This window comes from Lagopus muta, chromosome 1 (genome assembly GCF_023343835.1).
Source record: "Lagopus muta isolate bLagMut1 chromosome 1, bLagMut1 primary, whole genome shotgun sequence".
Classification (NCBI taxonomy): Eukaryota; Metazoa; Chordata; class Aves; order Galliformes; family Phasianidae; genus Lagopus; species Lagopus muta.
In genome coordinates, this window is record NC_064433.1 from 165,180,716 (window position 1) to 165,200,487 (window position 19,772).

The 19,772-nt window shown below is 39.7% G+C and overlaps 1 protein-coding gene across 11 annotated transcripts in view; it reads right to left on the reverse strand.

Annotated features, from left to right (window-relative positions):
- ENOX1 (ecto-NOX disulfide-thiol exchanger 1) overlaps positions 1–19,772 on the reverse strand; it is a 366,745-nt gene that overhangs the window by 275,526 nt on the left and 71,447 nt on the right. Inside the window, exon 1 of one of the 11 annotated variants that reach the window (XM_048925880.1) lies at positions 13,288–13,308. The exons of the other annotated variants lie outside the window; for them this stretch is intronic. The gene's annotated coding sequence lies outside the window, so the exon portion shown is untranslated. Of the gene's footprint in view, positions 1–13,287; positions 13,309–19,772 lie in introns of those variants that run through there. 11 annotated transcript variants of the gene reach the window in all.

Below are 19,772 nucleotides of genomic sequence, written 5' to 3' on the forward strand. Positions count from 1 at the left end.
GTGTTTGCTTCTGATAACAGCCTATCCTGACATTCTTGAAAAGCTGGAGGAGATCTGTGCTACTCTTACTTAACTGAACACTTGCTGAAAAAAAAGCTACATATGTTGTATGAGTTAGAAAACAACTTTGAAATAAGTCAATCTACCTTTAGCTTTAATGCATAACAAATGATGTGCTTGCTAGCATGATTAATCATAGAATCATCAAGAATCAAACAATCATATAATAGCCTGGGTTGAAAAGGACCACAACGATCATCTAATTTCAGCCCCCTGCTGTATGCAGGGGTGCCAGCCACTACACCAGGCTGCCCAGAGCCACATCCAGCCTGGTAATAGAATCACAGAATCACCAAGGTTGGAAAAGACCTACAAGATCACCCAGTCCAACCATCCACCTACTATCGGTATTTCCCACTAAGACATACCCCTCAGCAGAACATCTAAATCTTTCTTGAATATCTCCAGGGATGGTGACTCCACCACCTCCCTGGGAACCTCTGACTCTCCGACCTGCTATTGTAATTGCATTAAAATATCTAACTATTATTATTTTTGAAGTGAAATACAGCTTGGAATTTGGAACATCGTGAAGTCTTCCATCCTTCCTTTGGCCAACATATAGCTCTGCTGCACAGCCAAAGGAACACTAATCTTTCATGACAAAGCCACTTCCACATTATAGTCTTCTATAGTAATCTCACATGATGTCAGAAGTGCTGTTTTACGTCTTGGGAATAATTTGTCTGGATAAATAGAATCCATAAAGCAATATGAAGAAACATTTTACCAAGGACAAATGTTGTCTTGTGGATTTTTTTACACTAGTAATAATTACTTCCGTGCTCTTTTTTTTTTTTTTACATGGCCCCAAAAGAGGAGTTTTAAATGATGTTATTAAGTTGATGAATTTGTACTCATATGAAGGGAGTCAGAAGCCACTGTTTCACATCTGCTGTTTTTATTCTGTGGTTTCCAGGCCCAGGGCTTCCAGTCAGCTGAGAAGCACTCAGCCCTTCCTGCTTTTTCTTCCCTTCCTCCCTACCAAAAACAGGAAAAGAGCCAACCCACAGATATCCAAGTTAAAATATACTCAACCTGTACTATTTTGCAAGTACTCAACGTTTTGATATCTCTTTAAAATTTTCAGAATGTTGTGCCTTTTATTTTTTTTTTTATTTTTTATTTTTTTTTTTTTTCCAGTAAGCCCCTAGAAGATAAAACACTCAAACACAGTTCATTTTCAAACCCTTTATAGTTGGTGGTAAATACTTAAACTGTCTTTTGTCGGGTTCTCTGGCAACATGAACTGCCTTCTTCTCATAGGGTCCTTGTCCTCAAAAGTGTACTCACCACAGCAGGGTGAAAATAGCAGGTGAATATGCAAGACCAGTATTACTTATGGTAGTAACTATCATCCTTCAGGATGTTAATTAATCCAACACAGCAACGCAGACCATATGCAGTAGTGCCTTATTGATGAAGCTATGGCATCTTGAAGTCCTAACAACTTTTATAGCATGTCCTTGAAATGTCCTGTTCCTTTCATCACTGCTGAGAAAATATCACAATCCCTTTATTTTTCTACCCGTAATGATAGGGCAAGCAGTGCTGAGAAAAAAAAAATGCAATCACAATAACAGAGGAAGAAAACATGATTCATGGGCACAGAAAGTAAATCACTAGGAAAGTCTGTCTTGTCCTCCTTTTTATTTTACTCATAGGTCAAGCGATCTTAATGAAGCTTCTTCCACATGTGCTTTATTGTTTGCTCTTTTATAGAGCACAGTTATTTCAAACTCCTTATTTCTTTTTAAAAGCTGTACTAAAAGGAAGTTCTGTATGGGTTAACTGGGTCCTTGCTGAAAAGCTGCTACATTTACAAGTATCTGTACTCTACTCTATGATTTGCCTGCCATCACCACGTAAAGTTGCTGATGGAAATCGGTGAATGATGATGATTCCCTACCAAGTAATCTTCAGGCAAGGAAATGACCTGGTACCCAAGAGCCTAACTTTCCTCTAACTTCCTGCATAAAAATGGAGGTTGATAGCTGCCCTCAATGTTGTCTCTTTATTAAAACAAAGGAGATAAATTACCCAATTACAATTCCATATGCTAATTTGAAGCTGGATTAAAGCCAGGTCAAGAATCAAGTGAGTCTTGCTTGCTATTCATTTAGTCAAGGACCCTTATTTAGTTGGAGAAGCAGTGGAGAAAAAGCCTGTAGGCAAGAGAGAGGAAAGGGGTTAAGAAGCAGGGAACAAAGGTATGTCTGCAGCCTGGAGACGTTGCTCTTACCTTAATTCATCTTTCCTGGCTGGCAACCATTCCAAAAACAACTATCAGTGTACAGAATACATTCCCAGGGTCCCTGAACAGCCAGGCTGAAGCCTATACCACTACCACCTTTACTCTGCCCATTTTCTCCATCTTTTGGCAGACTTGTTCACCTGCTCTGTAATTCTCTACACTTTATGTTCTTTTCCTTCAGTTTTTCTTCTTTCAAGGGTTCCTTTTCCCTTTTGCTGATCTTCACTCTCAGCATGATGATGATGAAAATGAAACAACAGCTGCGTCTGAACATCATTTGCCAAACCATTCCCTGCTTCACTCTGTCTACAAAGATAGAGCCCAACCCCCACACCCTGGCCTAAAATACTTGTTCTTCTCCCTTTTGATAAAAAATTCTTCCAGAAACAATCTCAAGTTCCTCAGACACCAATCTTGACTGGGGAACCAGCTTATAGTCACATACCAACAAAAAAGGCCAGCAAAGAAATATGGAGTACTTAAATACAGATCACAAATGCTGATCCATCAGAAATCTTTTTTCAGACCACAGTACAGAGATAACAAGATAAGAAAAAGAACTCAGCACACAAGTCTGACCAAGATGCAAATTTAGGTCAAATCATATCCTGAAATAAACACACACATTTCCACTGAGTCACAGCATCTGGATGAAAAACTTTTTCATGTTTTAACTTTGTCTAATATTCTGAACACAGGAAATCTAATGATGACCAACAAGTGGTTTTTCACCTGATGTTCAAAGCGGATGAACGGTGAGCATCCTCTACTGAAATCTGCCTTTGACATCTTCTCTAGTGATGCTGAACCTCCTGGGCTCATGCATGGTGCATAACAGAAATTTTACACTAACACAAAAGATCTAGAAAGTGAATGGACTCAATAAAACCCCAAACATCTGAAGCTGAATTGCTTAAGTTTATTGACTGCACGTAGACCCATGGTGTGAAATTCCTATACATGTTATAGTACTCAGTGATATTTTTTCTTTTATGTTTTTTCATGTTTCTGGGGTAGTCCATTGACTAAAGGCATGCATAGTCCATTACATTTTTACTTCACTTTTTATGAAATACACATTCATTACTCTTTTTTTTTTTTTTAAGGAAACTTCAATTTTGGATTTATCTGGGTGTTTTGGAAAGTGTAATTAGAAGAATTACATGCCCTTTTACGGATGGTGAATTGAATTCTTCCATGTCTGCTCACTGCATCTCTAAGTTCCAACCACCAGGAAGAAACTCAAAACAATTCATTCCTCTGATTCACACAAACCTTCTTTTCTAAAAATCTACTGAAAACAGTAATTTCATAAATTTCTTTTTCAAACCAAAAGCCTTGCAACATCTGTTTAGCACATGCTAACCCAGTACCAATACATGCCAGAATCTTAATAATAGAGAGCTATGGTAGGAGCTTCTCAGAAAGTATCAGCCACATTAATAGGAGCAGACTATTGAGGCAGTTCTCTAAAACTAAAGCTGCTGAAGGCATTTAGGCACCATTTAGACATATTTATTTCTTGATAAATATACTAATTCCTACATAAACTCTGCAAATGTTCCATCAGTAGTAGACAAGGACAGTTTTATTTGAACCTGAAAGAACAGATCCCTTCAGGTAAATAATTACACCTCTGCTTTATTTGTTTTTTAATTTTATTTTCAATTCGTCTTGTAACCTTGAGATGGAACGTCTCCTATTTCCCGGGGCCTACATTCCAAATAAACAGTCAGGGACATCTCCTGCCAAGTCTCTTCAGACGATGAGGACACACCAAGTATTTCTGGACTTGGAAGCAAAAGATGTGGGTGACACACCCAGAATCACCAAGGACTTGCATCATTGCTCTGAGCACATTTCCATCTCCACTGGAAAAACTGGAGCTGTTTGTTGCTAGTTTTTATCTGTCAAGTTCCTGCTTGTTAGATTCTTGGCAAAAGGAGTTTCACTTAAGCTTTTATAGACAGGATTCTTGCTGTTTAAAACTTCAACTATATTTCATTTCACTCATTTTCTGTACTCCTTCCATCAGCACAGACCATGCTGTAACAATCAGCTACTATTCACTTTTCAAAACAAGAATGTTTCCAGCAGCATGAAGCTTTGCCCAGAGACTCAGAGGCTCAACCTCTGGCACTTATCTATTCCTCACATTACAATGGACAGAATGCAGAAGTTCTACAAAGACTTTAGCATGAATTGCATATCTAATTTTTATTTCTCCTTATTTATGTTGAAGAAAATTTCCTAAGTAGAGTGGATCTAAGAAACCCTTGAAATGCTAACTGCTTTCTGAAAATGAAAGCAGGCCAATGGAATGGGTGCCATTTGCATTTAGAAGTACTGTTATAGGCAGCAGTAGGTTAAGAGAGAATAGGGCCCAAATCCAACTGAAACAAAAGGCTCTTGAGATAAAAATTGCTATTTTTCCATCCTCACAAATACTCCAGTTCCAGTCTCCTTGCTGTGTAATGTCCTTCCCAAAAAGCTCCAGGGTCCCTTTCAGACCCCATCCCACACTCTTCTGGAGCCGTGGGTTCTAGGTTTCATTTCAGTCCATTGGCACTCTCTTCCTTACATGTATCATTAAAGAACCTGTGTGGGAGAACCTCTGTATAAATCCATCTGCGTTCAACAATGGCAATAAAAAATGATTGCATGCTTAAGCTTATAGAAAGCCAAGCACAAGACCTGGGCCAGTATTTTTTTAATCAAATAATTGCTATTCAGGCAAGACTTTCTGTGTAAAAATTATTTCTTTCAAAAAGCCAAAAACATATTTGAATGAAATCAAGCACTCAAGTGACTTTATTTAATGCCCATCATAATATTATATTATAAATATGTTGGAATATTTCTTTAGCTTTGTATATATTTTCTTTTCTAATCATACCACTAGAAAAATAATACCACACTCTGGGATAAAAGAAAAACACTGCTATTGGAAAGAAGCTTCTTCGTTAGCTTGCCAAGTAGCTACCAGCCTTCCAAGTAGCAGAAACAGCATACAGTAGGGTTGCTATTCAACATAATCAGTGGAACTTGGAGAATTGCTTTGCCATTTCCAAACATATAATGACTGTTCTGAAATGGCCATGCTTTGCATGAGGAGGATTGGAAGGGAAACAGGTGGCTACTAACAGCAGCAAACACTGAACTGATGATAGAGAGGGAGCGTGAGGAGGGCAACATCCTGATGCCAGAGTATTCCATTTCTTCATGGCCATCTTAGAAATGGACTGGTACAGGGAAAAGACAGCTCTGTTGAGACACATCATCTGCCCAGTGCAACTCTATTCTCCAAAGGTTTTTACCTTTCCAAAATGCAGTAGTAACGATTTGGCCAGATTGATTTCTTGTTTTCCCCTGATGATTTCATCGTAATAAAATTTCACACAGAGAAGTGCTACAAGTGATGGGTCACAGAAGACATCTGTAAGAACTCATTGTTAAAATTCAGTCAGTATAAAGGAGAAAAGAAAAGGAGAGGAAAGGAGTTTAAAAATAAAAGAAAATTGAGGTTATTTACTTGCTTCTTATAGACTTGGATTATATGAAGGATATAATGAAATCTATCATACCATCTAGACATGGCAATGTCTATGCTTCATCAAAATATTTGTAAACAGCAGCCTCTTTTATCTATAGAATGGATCAAATTCTACTCACCATGAGATAATTTTAGAAAGATTTTCCAGAAAGAGGATGCTCTCAGACTCCATAAAATACAGCCTGCCTGCTCTGCTCACAGTTCAAATTACCAGTCTAAACACTATCAATAAAATCAAGTATATATCTTTCCTTCAGGGAAAAAAAAAAGAAAAAGAAAAGGAAAAAAGAAAAAAAAAAAAAGAATTTCAGCAGCTTGGCTCTGTTAGCTGGAAGAGTATTTCCTTGGACAGTCCGCATTTCTACCTACCACCTATCACCACATAAAGGCCTCAGCAGGGTTGGGAAATAATTCACACAGACAGTCAAGCACAACATCAGCAGGAGATGAGATGCTCACTTTACTTATCCTCGAACATGCAGATGCAGTACTTTTGTGTCATTAACTTATGCCTGCTGTCTTTTCTTTCTGGGGATCATGCCTTTTTATGCAGGCCACCAATAAATGGAAAGGAAGATTAAAGAGTAGCACAAACATGCCCAGCAAAGTGCCCTTAATTTGCTTGCCCAAAGAGAACTGCCTCTATTCTTAGAGTTAGGAGAAGGCATTCATGATAAAATGGAAAATCATATTAAGAGTGTTCTTACTTCTACCCCTCTGCAGTCTAATGCACTCTTGAATGTATATTTCTTCAAAAGACCAGAAGTATATTTGGAAGAACTTCTTGCTAAACAACTTGCTATACCAGCCCTGGAACAATTTTCTCCTGCTATTTTTAATTTGAAGTAGCATTTTCAAAATCATTTTTGTCAGACAGCTTTTCCACATGGGAAGGAAGGGACTAAATTCTGACAGGTATGAGTAACCATAACACTGCCTTTGTTGTATAGTATACTCAATGTCCTTCACTTTCATTACTCGAAGTAAAGAAAGTAAATCATGAGCTTAAGTAAAATTTCTGAAAACAATCCCTTTAGGAGTGCACAGAACCCAACTGGAAACATAATAGCATAAATATTAATGATAATTATAAGTTGTTTATTGAGTTAAGGCTTTTATCATACCAAAGATCATAGAATCGTTGAGATTGGAAAAGACCTCTAAGATAATCTACTCTAACCATTGCCCCTTCACAGCCATGCCCACTAAACCATGTCTCTCGGGGCCACATCAGTACAGTCCTTGAACATCTCCAGGGACGGTGAGATGGTGACTCCACCATTTCCCCAGGCAGCTTGTTCCAATACCTTAGTACTCTCACAGAGAATAATTTTTTCCTCATATCCAAACTGAACCTCCCCTGGCACAATTTAAGGCCATCATCTCTTGTCCTGTCACTGTTACCTGGGAGAAGAGGCCAGCCCCCACCTCACCACAACCTCCCTTCAGACAGTTGCAGAGAGCAATAAGGTCACTCCTGAGCCTCCTCTTCTCCAGACTGAACAATCCCAGCTCCTTCAGCCAGTCCCCATAAGATTTGTGCTCCAGAAACTTCAAAGCTTTGTTGTCCTTCTCTGGACACATTCCAGGGCCTATGTTCCATATTTCAGTTCATATAACACAGCATATTAAAAACTAATCAATCATTGTCAATGCTTCCTTTTAGGAGAGAGGGAAATGAGGACCACAGGCCAGTATCTTCATCATCCAGTGGAAAGTCACAGGGTGAGCTGTATGAAGCACCAGTAAAAACCACCCAAACATCTGAAATCTGCGCTTTAGTTAGCAGACCAGCATGCACTCATAAAGAAAAGCAAAACTCTTAACTCTTTGAGTGGGAGTGAAGGAAGAGGGTCTCTGTTGTAACTCACATCAGAAAGCGTTACAAAATGAAGAGCAATGACAGAAATAGTGGTGCAAAACTGTTCTGCAGAAGTCTTGGCTTGTCAGAAGAAAAAATAGCAGGCAGGGATCTCGACGTATTGGGTTGGGCTTATCAGCTAAAATGTCCCTTCCCAGATCTAACATAGCAAACTCAGGCTCCTTTCACACTCATCAGATAGAAACAGGCACATATTGATGTTAAGTGTTTGGTCAAGCACATATTTGTTCATCCTAAGGCAAAAATCCTCCTCTTAAAGCACTGTGGGATCATTCATCTCCTTCACAGTCAGATGTCTACAACCCTTCTGTGAGCAGACAAGAGGGACCAGCTAAATACAGATGAAGATGCAGATCTCAAGACTCAGCTGGATATACAGCATTTTTTTTTTCTGAAGTCCAATGTTACCATTTTGTAAATAACTGTTCTACCAACAAATGTGTGGTAAAGATTGGAAAATGAAGGAAGAATTTCTAATTATTTTTAATTATACATTCAAATATGGTAATACCTTTAACTGCTAATGTTAACTTACAGATTTTTAAACTGTTTTGTTACCCTTCTGCTTATGTACGCTCCCATCCTGCAACTGCATAAGCATCACTTATTCAGTGAGGAAAAAGCAGGAGAGTCTGACAAATCTCCATTAAAATGGAACATGCAAGCCTGAAGTACTTCATTTTAAGCACAGAGAGAAATTTGTTTTCTGATGAGAAGTAAAACGGGCCCTTGAACTTAAAAGTCAATGACAGAAAAAAAAAATAGACATGAGATACAATTTATAGTAGCAAAAGAAAGTTATTCAGGAGTCAATAATTTTTCAAAAGGATTAACAGAGCATATGCAGCATTACCTATAATGAGATAGGAAGAGTATAGGGAGTACAATTTGCATGCTATTTAGATTCAACAGATAGTTACACTATTGATATCTAAAGTGCTGTTGTTGTCACAGTAAAGGTGGAGGTCCTGTACATCCTCTAAAAATTAATACTGTTCAAAGGAAATGGTTTAAATTGCAATCCTTTGGGTATCTATTAGAGTTTAAACTATAAAGAAAGATGGTCCATTAGATGACTAAATTTCCTTTTTATCATAAGGTCACAGTGGTTGGCTGAAAAAGGCATCAAGGCAACTTTTTGAATCCAGATCTATTTAGCTCTTGGATTCAACAAGGAATTTAATGCCAAATGGAAAGCAGTAGGTAAGCATGAAAGCTGAAGTAATCTATCACCACTATCTTTTCAACAGATACGCATTTCTTTGTTTGAACAAATACACATTCCAGTACATGAAAACAAAAATGTTTTCAACAGCAAAGCTTCTGTTAGACCTCTGCATAATGAAATTTCAGGGAATACTCAACACAGAGGTTTTGGTGCACAAAGAATATTATTAATTTTCTTTCCACATGACAAATAGATAAATACCTCTATGCTAAACACAGTTTTAAGTACCATATGCTGCTCCACTTTGTATTTTTCAATGCTTCAGAAAGCATGAAGAGATGTACTTAAATTATTAATTCCTCAGCATGTGAAGTTAAAAAAGCCTAAACAATTCAGTTGAAAACCAGTTCAGCTGATACATAATAAGAATTGTTTTTCCCTAGACTGCCACTTACAAACCTGATGTTGATTCTGAAACAACCTGATTTCTTCCAACTCATACATCATTATCAGTAATAATGATTCCTCAGATCCTCCTGCTGCAAACTCACTACCTTGTGTTTGCACTGTCAGCACCAGCTGTACTGACAGTTTATGCTTCCTTTTTGGTCAACTTGGTGATTAATCGATCAGAATTTAGTGTTTTAGCTATTTGGATGGTGCATACCTCCATTCTAATTGCTTTGGCTCAGCAAGATAAACAAGAATAGAGAGCTATATAGCTTTTTCTCCTCCCTCACTCCATATGAGGGAAAAATATAATTACAGATGGCATACAAAATCCAGCTACCATGAATAATAAGAAGTAGAAAAGAAGGTGGCTGCATTTGTACTCATCACACAGAATGTATAAGATTTTAAAATGCAATCAAGAGTTTTTAAAAGCTGATAAATACAACTGGTGTACAGGAAGCATTAGTATTAGAAGAAATAAATGATTATGTGGGTTTTCCCTCATTTTCTTTTCTATGTGATTATTTAAATGGAGCCTTGTATCTATTGTATTTTGACACTAGTGTCAGATGTAACTGTTGATACACTGATAGAACAGTCTATCAAAATGGTGAGAAAACAAAAGAAACTCTAAGCTGAACCAGAGTTTGTACAAGGGATGCTCCAAAGTAATGCTTCCAATTTTACTGTGTCAGCCCACGATGTCAGAAGTGGATGCTGATGGTATGGTAGTAGAGTTTGCAACTTCCCACCAATATCCTGTTACATAATGTTGCCATGTGACAGATGGCAGCAGAGGGGCAGTCTGACACAATGGCATCTGACATGGAAGTACATCTGAAGCAAAGATGTATCACTGAATTCCTCCATGCAGAAAAAATAGCACCCACTTACAATCATCAATGCTTGCTGAATGCTTATGGGGACCAAACAGTGGATGTGACCACTCTGAGGCCATGGCTAGTGCATTTCAACAGTGGCAACAAAGATGAAATACAAGCCACATTCTGGTCAGCCATGCACAGCTGTCACACCACAAAATGAAGAGTATCTCGATCAGCTCATCAAAACAAATCAGCAGATTACAACCAGAGAACTGTGCATAAAGCTGAATTTCAGCTTCAGTGCATTGGAAACAATGGTTCCAACATTGGAATATCACAGAGTTTGCACCAGGTGAGTGCCATGAATGCTGACACAGGAACAGAAAGAACACCATATACAAGTCTGTTAGGACCTACTGAATCAATGCAAAGCTTTAGGCAACAGTTTCCTGAGCCTCAACATCATCAGTGGTGAAATATGATGCCACCACTACAAACCAGAGTCAAAATGGAAATCCATGCAGTGACAACATGTGAGTTCCCCACTGAAGAAAAGGTTCAAGACCAGCCCTCAGCAAGTAAAGTAACTGTCTTTTGAGATGAGAAAGGTGTGATCCTTCTGGATTTCCCGGAACCCTGAACAAATCATCAACTATGACCAATGTATCGCAATGCTGACTAAGCTGAAGGCTTGGGTTTCCAGAGTCAGGTCAGAGAAGAATCATAGAATCATAGAATGGCCTGGGTTGAAAAAGACCTCAAAGATCATCTAGTTTCAACCCCCCTATTATGTGCAGGGTCGCCAACCACCACACCAGGCTGCCCAGAGCCACATCCAGCCTGGCCTTGAATGCCTCCAGGGATGGGGCATCCACAACCTCCTTGGGCAACCTGTTCCAGTGCGTCACCACCCTCTGAGTGAAAAACTTCCTCCTAATATCTAACCTAAACCTCACCTGTCTCAGTTTAAAACCATTCCCCCTTGTCCTATCACTATCCACCCTCGTAAACAGCCATTCCCCCTCCTATTTATATGCTCCCTTCAAGTACTGGAAGGCCACAATGAGGTCTCCCTGGAGCCTTCTCTTCTCCAAGCTAAACAAGCCCAGTTCCCTCAACCTTTCTTCATAGGAGAGGTGCTCCAGCCCTCTGATCATCTCAGTGGCCTTCCTCTGGACCCACTGCAAGAGTTCTGCATCTTTCTTGTGCTGGGGGCCTTGATGCAGTATTCCACATGGGGCCTTTCTCTTGCAACACAGTAATGGCAGGCCCTTTATTGGTTTAAAGACTGCAGAGTGCATTGCCAATCTTGGCTGTACTGTCCTACCACAGCCACTGTACAGTCCAGAATTGTCACCTTCTGACCTCCATTCACTCAGGTTTATGAAAGATGGATTACATGGGCAATATTTTCCTGGCAGCTATGCCATCATAGCAGCTGTGAAACAGTAGGTCACATCCATTGGTGCAGACTTTTTACATGCACAACATGTAGGCTCTTGTTCATCGCTGGCCAAAATGCATAGCTATGGTGGTGACTGCTGAAAATTATTGTTTTGTAGCTGAGAATTTGCTCCATGAAGCAGAGTTTTTGTGCTCTTTGTATCTGTTGTAGTTGCTATGGAAATAAACAGGAGGCATTACTTTTGGACCAACCTGTGCAACAATTGAAAAGCATTGTTTGTACCAAATACCTGTTAATCCTTCAAGCTGACAGAAACACATGGGCTGGAGAGTTTGTTATAAGTTTCTTGAGATAGTCACTACTCAGAAGCACAGTGAAGTGTACATATTTCTATAGGCAATAACTTCCTGTCCTTCAGGGAAAGACATTAAGAAGACAGTTGTTGGCCTAACATGACACAGTTCTGCAGGCTTCAGCAGTCTATGAAGAGGATAGAGCAGTACTATAAGAAGGCATTCACCAAAGAGCAGTGCAGGAATGATGGATGAATGGACCTGTAGCACAGAAATATTCTCAGTAGGAGCAAGAAGTTCTCAATATTTTTTCCCTTTCAGGTTTTGAAAAGGATAACATAAAAATTAATGTCTGTTGAACTAGAAGGCAAGGATAACTGCATGATTATTGATGATTATTTCTATACTGAGGTTGCAAACCAGACAACAGTATGTTTGCTGCATAAGAAAGTTCTATAATCATTTTGTCAATGCCTTGTATCAATACAAAGAAATGTAGTCTCTAGCAAGAGAATGTATTGCAGCAAGTCCCCTTGCTGATTTAGGATGGCAGTGTTTACCTTTCCTTATAAGCCATCAGAGACACAATTGTATATTGTGTAAATACAGTGGGGACATGGATTAATTTCAAACCTATCACATAATCTGATGAGATTTCCTATGAGATCTCCTAACAGTTTGCAGCACTGTGAGCCATTATTTCCATATTTATTGGAAATAACATCTGAGCCAAGGCAAGGCACAGCATTCCCACTGAGAGCTGTCATGACATAAATGGAATTAACTCTGGTCAATGTATACATGGAGGGCTTCTTGCTATTATTAGCATACAACTTAAATAATAGCTAACTCCATGATGATACAGTACACCACATCAGAGTATCGAGATGGGTCTCCTAAATGTTAACCTCTGTTTTTGCTACGTATATGGAACACAAATTAGATTTCACCTCCATTTCAACATCATCTCCACTGGATGAGCTCCTGGCTCTTGCCAGAGTGGTGTCAGAACTGTGATATGACAGAAGTACTCAAAATATTTTAAAACACATTTCATTAAGCAGCTAGACCTCAATCATAATGAACTGCAATGCTTATTATTATAATGTAGAGGATGAACAAGAAATTGTGGTTTTCATAAATCCACTCATACTTCTTTTGGAACTACCTATTTTAAGTGCTCTTCAGTTGATGGAAGTTCTGAGATGCAGACAAATCCCTTTGTGCTCCACTATCACAGCACCCATGCTGGCATCTTTGGCTCTACAGAAGCTGTGACTACAGTACAACCATTTTAAGATTTCAAAGCCAACATCCTCCAAACTTTTTCCCAACATTTCTGGTTTACCTTTGTAAGTAAACTTTATCCATTTTTAGTTGGCCTGTTTCTCTTACCTGATTCATTCGAGGATGCTTGTAACACTGTAATTTGTCACCATGGCAACAAATGTTCGGTCACTACAGCTGATGTCACTGAATGAATCAAGTAAGAAAATCATGAAAATGATTAGAATAAATGAAAAATATATATATTCTAAACAAATGCAGTAATAATTTGGAATAACTAGAAAAAAAATTCATTCAATTGAATGTGATTACTTAATTTCAGTTTTAAAGACTGTATGGTTTTAGTTTCTTTTTTTTTCTTTTGTGGGTTTTGTTTTGTTGCTGTTGCTTGCTTTTAACATTTTATGCCCCTTTATGGGAGGCAGTAACTGAGAAAAATCTAGTAAAACAGGCTCTGGTGTGTTATTACTCAGTACTGCATCTCACAGTGAGACTGTTGCAGCTTCAAACCCACCTCTGCCAAAGTTTTCAAGGGAAGCTGAAGAAGGGCTGACCTGTCCTTGAGGGCACAATGAGAACTATCTTGTCCACTTAATCAGCCACTTACTCATTCCATCCAAAAGGACTGAACATGCAGCTGTCTCCAAACACCCTGCCAGTGCCCTGAAGCTTTAGATATTATGTATTATATTTATCTAGCTTCATTTTCGTGACAGAAATAACCGTAGGCCAAAAACTCTTCAGCTGCTTTTTGCTACCTATGTCGATGCTACAGTGATGTCTGTTTTATGGGTCAATCTTGATAGCAATCCAGGATTCTGTAAATCATCGAGGGGAAAGCTTCGGTTGGCTGGTGGCAGCCAAAGGGTTGTGATTAATGGTTCTGTGTCAGGGTGGAGGCCAGTTTAGGTTAGATACTAGGAGGAAGTTTTTCCACTCAGAGGGTGGTGATGCACTGGAACAGGCTGCCCAAGGAGGTTGTGGATGCCCCAGCCCTGGAGGCATTCAAGGCCAGGCTGGATGTGGCTCTGGGCAGCCTGGTCTGGTGATTGGTGACCCTGCACATAATAGGGGGGATTGAAACCAGATGATCATTGTGGTCCTTTTCAACCCAGGCCATTTTATGATTCTATGATTCTAAAAACCTTAGAAAGGGAAAGGAAGCTACTACTTCATCATCCAGGGCAGCCTTCTGTAGATTTACCTGTAACTTAAGTACAAATGCAGGATAACCTTATTGCTATTTGCATAATATACTTCTGTATTTAGCAAGAATGCAGATAAATCCGTTGAAGACTTTGGCTAACACAGAAACTTCTTTATATATTTCTTATAGCTACGGGTGACACATAGCTAAAGATGTCTTTACAATGTGATTCTAACTTTAGAAACAGTAACAAAACCTATTTATCATATGTGAGTGTCTTAAAGCTTTATAATTTTGTCACATTTTGTATGACAAATAACTTGATTTCTTAAATAATATAACTGATGCTGATTTAGGAGCAGCCACTTTCATCACCATCATACACAAAACCTCTGGGGGATTAAACTTTAGGAGACACTCTCACAAAAATTAAGCACCTCTTTTATAGCTTTACTAATTAAATGTAATTAATTTTCCAGTGCTCTGGAATGGCAGGTATAAAAAAAAAATAATAAAATCCTCGAGCATTTTTGCTTTACATGTGATAATTGCTACAGTCACTCTTTCCCTTTTAGAGAAAACATGGAGGAAACACTATTAAGTGATAGTGGAGTTCTTCACAGCAGGTCGATTGAGATTGTCAAAGTTCATTAGCATGTATGTGACTAGTAAATAATTGAGTTAATTTTAGGTTGAGTGACATATTTAGAAAACTACAAATCACCTTATTTTGTGAATTTAATCAACCTTTGCTCTTCCCCAGAACATCCAGCATACATCTGCAATACTAAGTGGGAACCTATTCTTCACCACACAGCCCTGACAAATATGAATGGTTTGCAAACTTTCAAAATCTTCACCTGTTTTAAATGCCAGCCTCGAGCAAGCAGATAAATATAATAAAAGAAAATAACGGAGAATACAAAAAATGAAAAAAACAAGAAACCCAAGAAGGAATTTTTCTTTAACTGAAATATCAGCTGGGTTTATTCTGATATCGCCATTTGCTTTGTCTCTAAGAATTAAAATGCTTAAGTCCTCAAAATACCAGTGTAGAAAAATATTTCTCTGGAAACATTAAAGAAAAAGAACCACCTAATGTTCAAAAAATTCATTCAACTGCAAAATTCTTGCTTGCATTGGCACTTTCTTAGCACAATCAAATCACACTACAAAAGTAAAAATTGCATTGCATATGGATCTTCCAGGTTTGGCTTCTGAAAAAGACTATTTTCAGAGGCAAGAAACACTTTCTTCAAAGTTTAGCTTTATTTGGAAACAAGTCACAAATCCTAACTGATTTGAGCGAGCTATTCATTTTTCATCAGAAATCTCCCAAGCTTTTTAGCACAAAGTTTCTCCTCATTTCTGAAACACTTTCTATTGGCACTAGATTTGATACTGAAAATGACAGTATTGAGGTAGAACAGTGAGCTTTCCTATGTAAAATTTATGTAATTACTCTTCAGTTTCACATTTTGAGTACGAAAACAAATTGCTGGTGGATTACTGGCAGCCACAGCTTGGGTGCTGACACTTAACTGTTTGTTATTAATACGCAAAGCAGTTAATGTAATTATAAATATGGAAAAGAAAAATATCAGCACTATTTACATTAGTTAGTTACTAGGAGGTAAAATACTTTGTCAGCTGTAATACAATACAAATTGCTGCAAAGTGTTTAATACAGTAATAACATGTAGATATTCAAAGCACTACAGTTTATATTCTAGGTCTGTCCTCCTGGGATCAATTTATGATACACTGTGCTGGATATCTTGTCTTTACAAAATCACATTACTTAGTTCCTATGTTGCTACATCAGGCTACCACACAGTTTACCTACATGTGAGATTTCAGACCCAAACCCTGTATTCTAAAGAGCAGTGCATATTGCTGGGATACACAGAGACAGGAAGCACACGTGTGATGAGTATAGACAGAATCATAGAATCATTTGAGTTGGAAGGGACCTTTAAAGGTCAGGTAGTCCAACCCCCCTGCAATGAACAGGGTCATCTACAGCTGGAATCCACAGCTAGAATCTACAGCTAATACCCATTCAGAGAGCACAACACATGAATTTGCACCTCTTTCCAATTCTGCAACATCCTCCTCGAGCAAGCACTGTTAAAAAAAGCACAGCAGAATCAACAGCAGATCATATACCTTCATTGCATTGGTTTCTTGAGTGTCCATATAAAACAAACATCTTTCACTTAGACGTTTACCACCTCCACCCCATGCCTGCATAGCACATCCTGACAGCAGCATTGTAAGGAAGGTTCAGGAGGTCTAAGGAAGAGTCTCTTGTAGGTGACAGCCTGTTAGGAGAAAGGTTAGGTGAAAGGTGGACACTCACATCCTATATAGCCTGTCCCTTTGTTAAGTACTCAGAGTCACTAAGCCATTTATGTAGAAAGGCTTGCTTTCATTTTCCTTCCTTTACCTTCATTTTCTTGCATTGGGAATTAAATTTGCGTGCAGAAGTACTAATATAAATGGAGGCCAAACCTAAACAAGTCTATTTCAACACTCTGTATTAATGCTTTAATTTTTAAGTCTGACAGTGGTGTAACACATTACTGACATCCTCACTTAATAACATCGCACGTTACTTGGTAACATATGGCATGTTTAACAATGTGACTCAGCTCCAATTGTTCTAGGGAATCTGAAGACAACTTTGTCTCCAGATTTCCTTGTACCAAAGAGTCGTGCTTGTAATCACCTATTGTAAACACATGTTTTCTAGCACTGCAAAGGGAGACAAGCAGTTGCAAGTGAGAAAAGGTAAATGCTTTAACGTGGAACTTCTTTGCATAAGTTTGATAAATAAAAGGGACAACACAGCAGAGACACATTGTACTAAATACAGGGAACTGCCTACGTGGGGAGGCAGAGGGAAAATTAAAAATGAGCAGGGGAATGCTAAAAGCTGACACCTCTTCTAATCAAACCAAATTGTTGCTGCCCAGGGGTACTGCCTGATGCACAGCCTTGCTTGGCTTCCCAGTTGTGCCACCAGGCTGATTCAAAGCCCACTGAAAGCAGCAGAGCCCCAAGTAAGAGTCAGAACACAAGCTTCTCAGCCATCATTCATTCCACTGCATTGCAACATCACAGGATGGATGCCCCACGCGAGGATCAGGCACCTGCAGGGGGCAGCCTGGGAGCCAGGGAGCATGGGTGCAGCCAGGGGAAGTGGGACATAGGGGAGCCAGTGGACTGCTTGTGCCAGTGGGTGACCACTGCCCCTTCCAATGGACAGCAGGGCCTGGGCAGCAGTGCCCAAGGGTCAAAGGCCACACACCCCATAGCCTTCCTCCTGCAGGATGGTGCGCAGGCCTGTGGCTGAACCTCCCTGCTTCTGCCTGCTTGTCACAATTCAACGTTAACTTTCTGTGTTTAATGTTTCAGATCTGCGTGCAATTAAAAAATAAGTCAGTGCCTGCCAGTTATTTCTCCAAGGTTTCTGAACACAAACTTTGCAGCTCTTCTGCTGTTTTGCACAGGCTGCCACAGATGGAAGACAGATATCTGTCCGCCAACGTTTGAAGAGGACCAGATTTTTTTGTTTAGAGGTTTTTGCTGTTTAGCACTCCCAATAGTACAATCAGCCAGACCAATCCTTCTCTCCATAACAAGTGCACACACGAATGAGCATGAGATACCATTGTCTGTGCAGGATTCAGATGTACAGAGACATCTGCGGAGTACTGGGACTGCCTTGACAGTTAGTTTTGGAAAGAGGGGGGCCAACTTCTAACCTGGCTTGGGAAGCTCTAAAACTGATGTAACGTCCTGCCAAAAGGCAGTTCAATTACTGAAAGGGAAGGAAAGCAATGCTGCCCAGTAGCCATTCCAGCTACCATCAAAAGGGAAGTTTCGCTATTTCCAAGTAACTGAAATATCTGAGGGAAGTTGTGGCACTGGTGCAGCCTACTGCTAAGTCAGCCATGCTCCCTTCTCAGCTGATGGCTGCCAATTCAGACTGACCTCACATCCCCCTGCCAGAGTCACAGCCGTTCTCTGCCATCACACCCAATCCTCCTCAAAAGTTTCCACACCTTCTAGGCTCATCACAACAGCAAGAATAAACTGAAGCCAACCTGACACAACAGATTTCTCTCTGCGGCGCACATATGTCACAAAGATTGCAGTTCATCACCTACGCTTCTCAAATGTTGCTGAGCACGCTCAAGTGGGATGGCGCTTGTGCAAACAGGGCAGCACTGATGCTTCTTTTTCCTTTCTTTAAATGAGGGTGGAAAAAGAAAATTTAGTTAACATAAATCTGTTTGAAGTTAGGTTCACAATTCATGCTTGGTGATCTGTCTCTTGCAGTGTCCAACAGCTGTTCATAAAACTGCCATCTTTTCCTGGAAGCTTGTGCACAGCCCTGGGAATAGGGCTGAGACTGAACACTTCAGGACTTGAAGATTTCTTCCCCATGCAGAACGGTGGTGTCACTGGGTGGTGCCTGAATGACTGCATGCACGAAGGCACAAGTTTCCAGGAGCAACGGAAAGTAAACTACGCCATAAAAGTCATACAGCGCTTGCTGCTTTCTTTCTTGTGCATGACGTCTTGGGAAAATTTCAGGGAGAAAATGAATGCTGACAGCTGACAGGCAAGGGGCAGTGCTTCGAGGGAAGCAGGGAAATGCACTTCCCCATGGACAAAGGCACCAGAAGAGGGAGGGGAGAGGACAGACGGCTGCTTCACTCCCAGGCAGGGAATAGAAGTCGCAGGTGAACCGAGGCCACCTGCCCTACTAATAGCAGCAGCTTCCTGCTCAAAACAAGAAGCAGGTTCACATATTTGTTCTGCAGTTGGGTTCAGACGTAAGCTGCAACACAGATGTTCACAGGGCACAAAGGGGACGCCCAGCAGAGCTGGCTGCAAAAGAAAATTTACGGGAATGACAGCAAGTTTCCTTTTACAGCAGGCTCTCTAGAGAGGCAATAAAAGGGAAGCTCATTCTGCTATGATTTTTTTTCTGAAGCTCCTCCTTGTGAAAGATCCCACCACTGCCAATCTCCAGAGACTGAAAATGAATTAGAACGAGTGGCAAAAAGCAAAAGCCATGGGAAAGAAAAATAAAGAAGCAAAAGACAAAACAAAACAGAACAAATGGGAAGAAATGTATCACAAAGAGGGAGGGCATAGAGGAAAAGGGGGGAAGTAAAAGCACGTCACCAGATTAGAGAAATATTAAGGAAACAATAAGAAATAGGGTTCAGATCTTTTGTACACACTCTGAAAACATCATAAAACATGACATCCTCAAACAGACCTGGACACAGCCCTGAACATCCAGTAGATCCAGAAATAGGACAATCACACATTAAGTAAACCAAGCAAGTTTCTGACCCCATACACAAAATAGAGACAGTGGTTCTCCAGTTTCTGTCAAGCATCTCAGGACTTACAGAGAAAATAC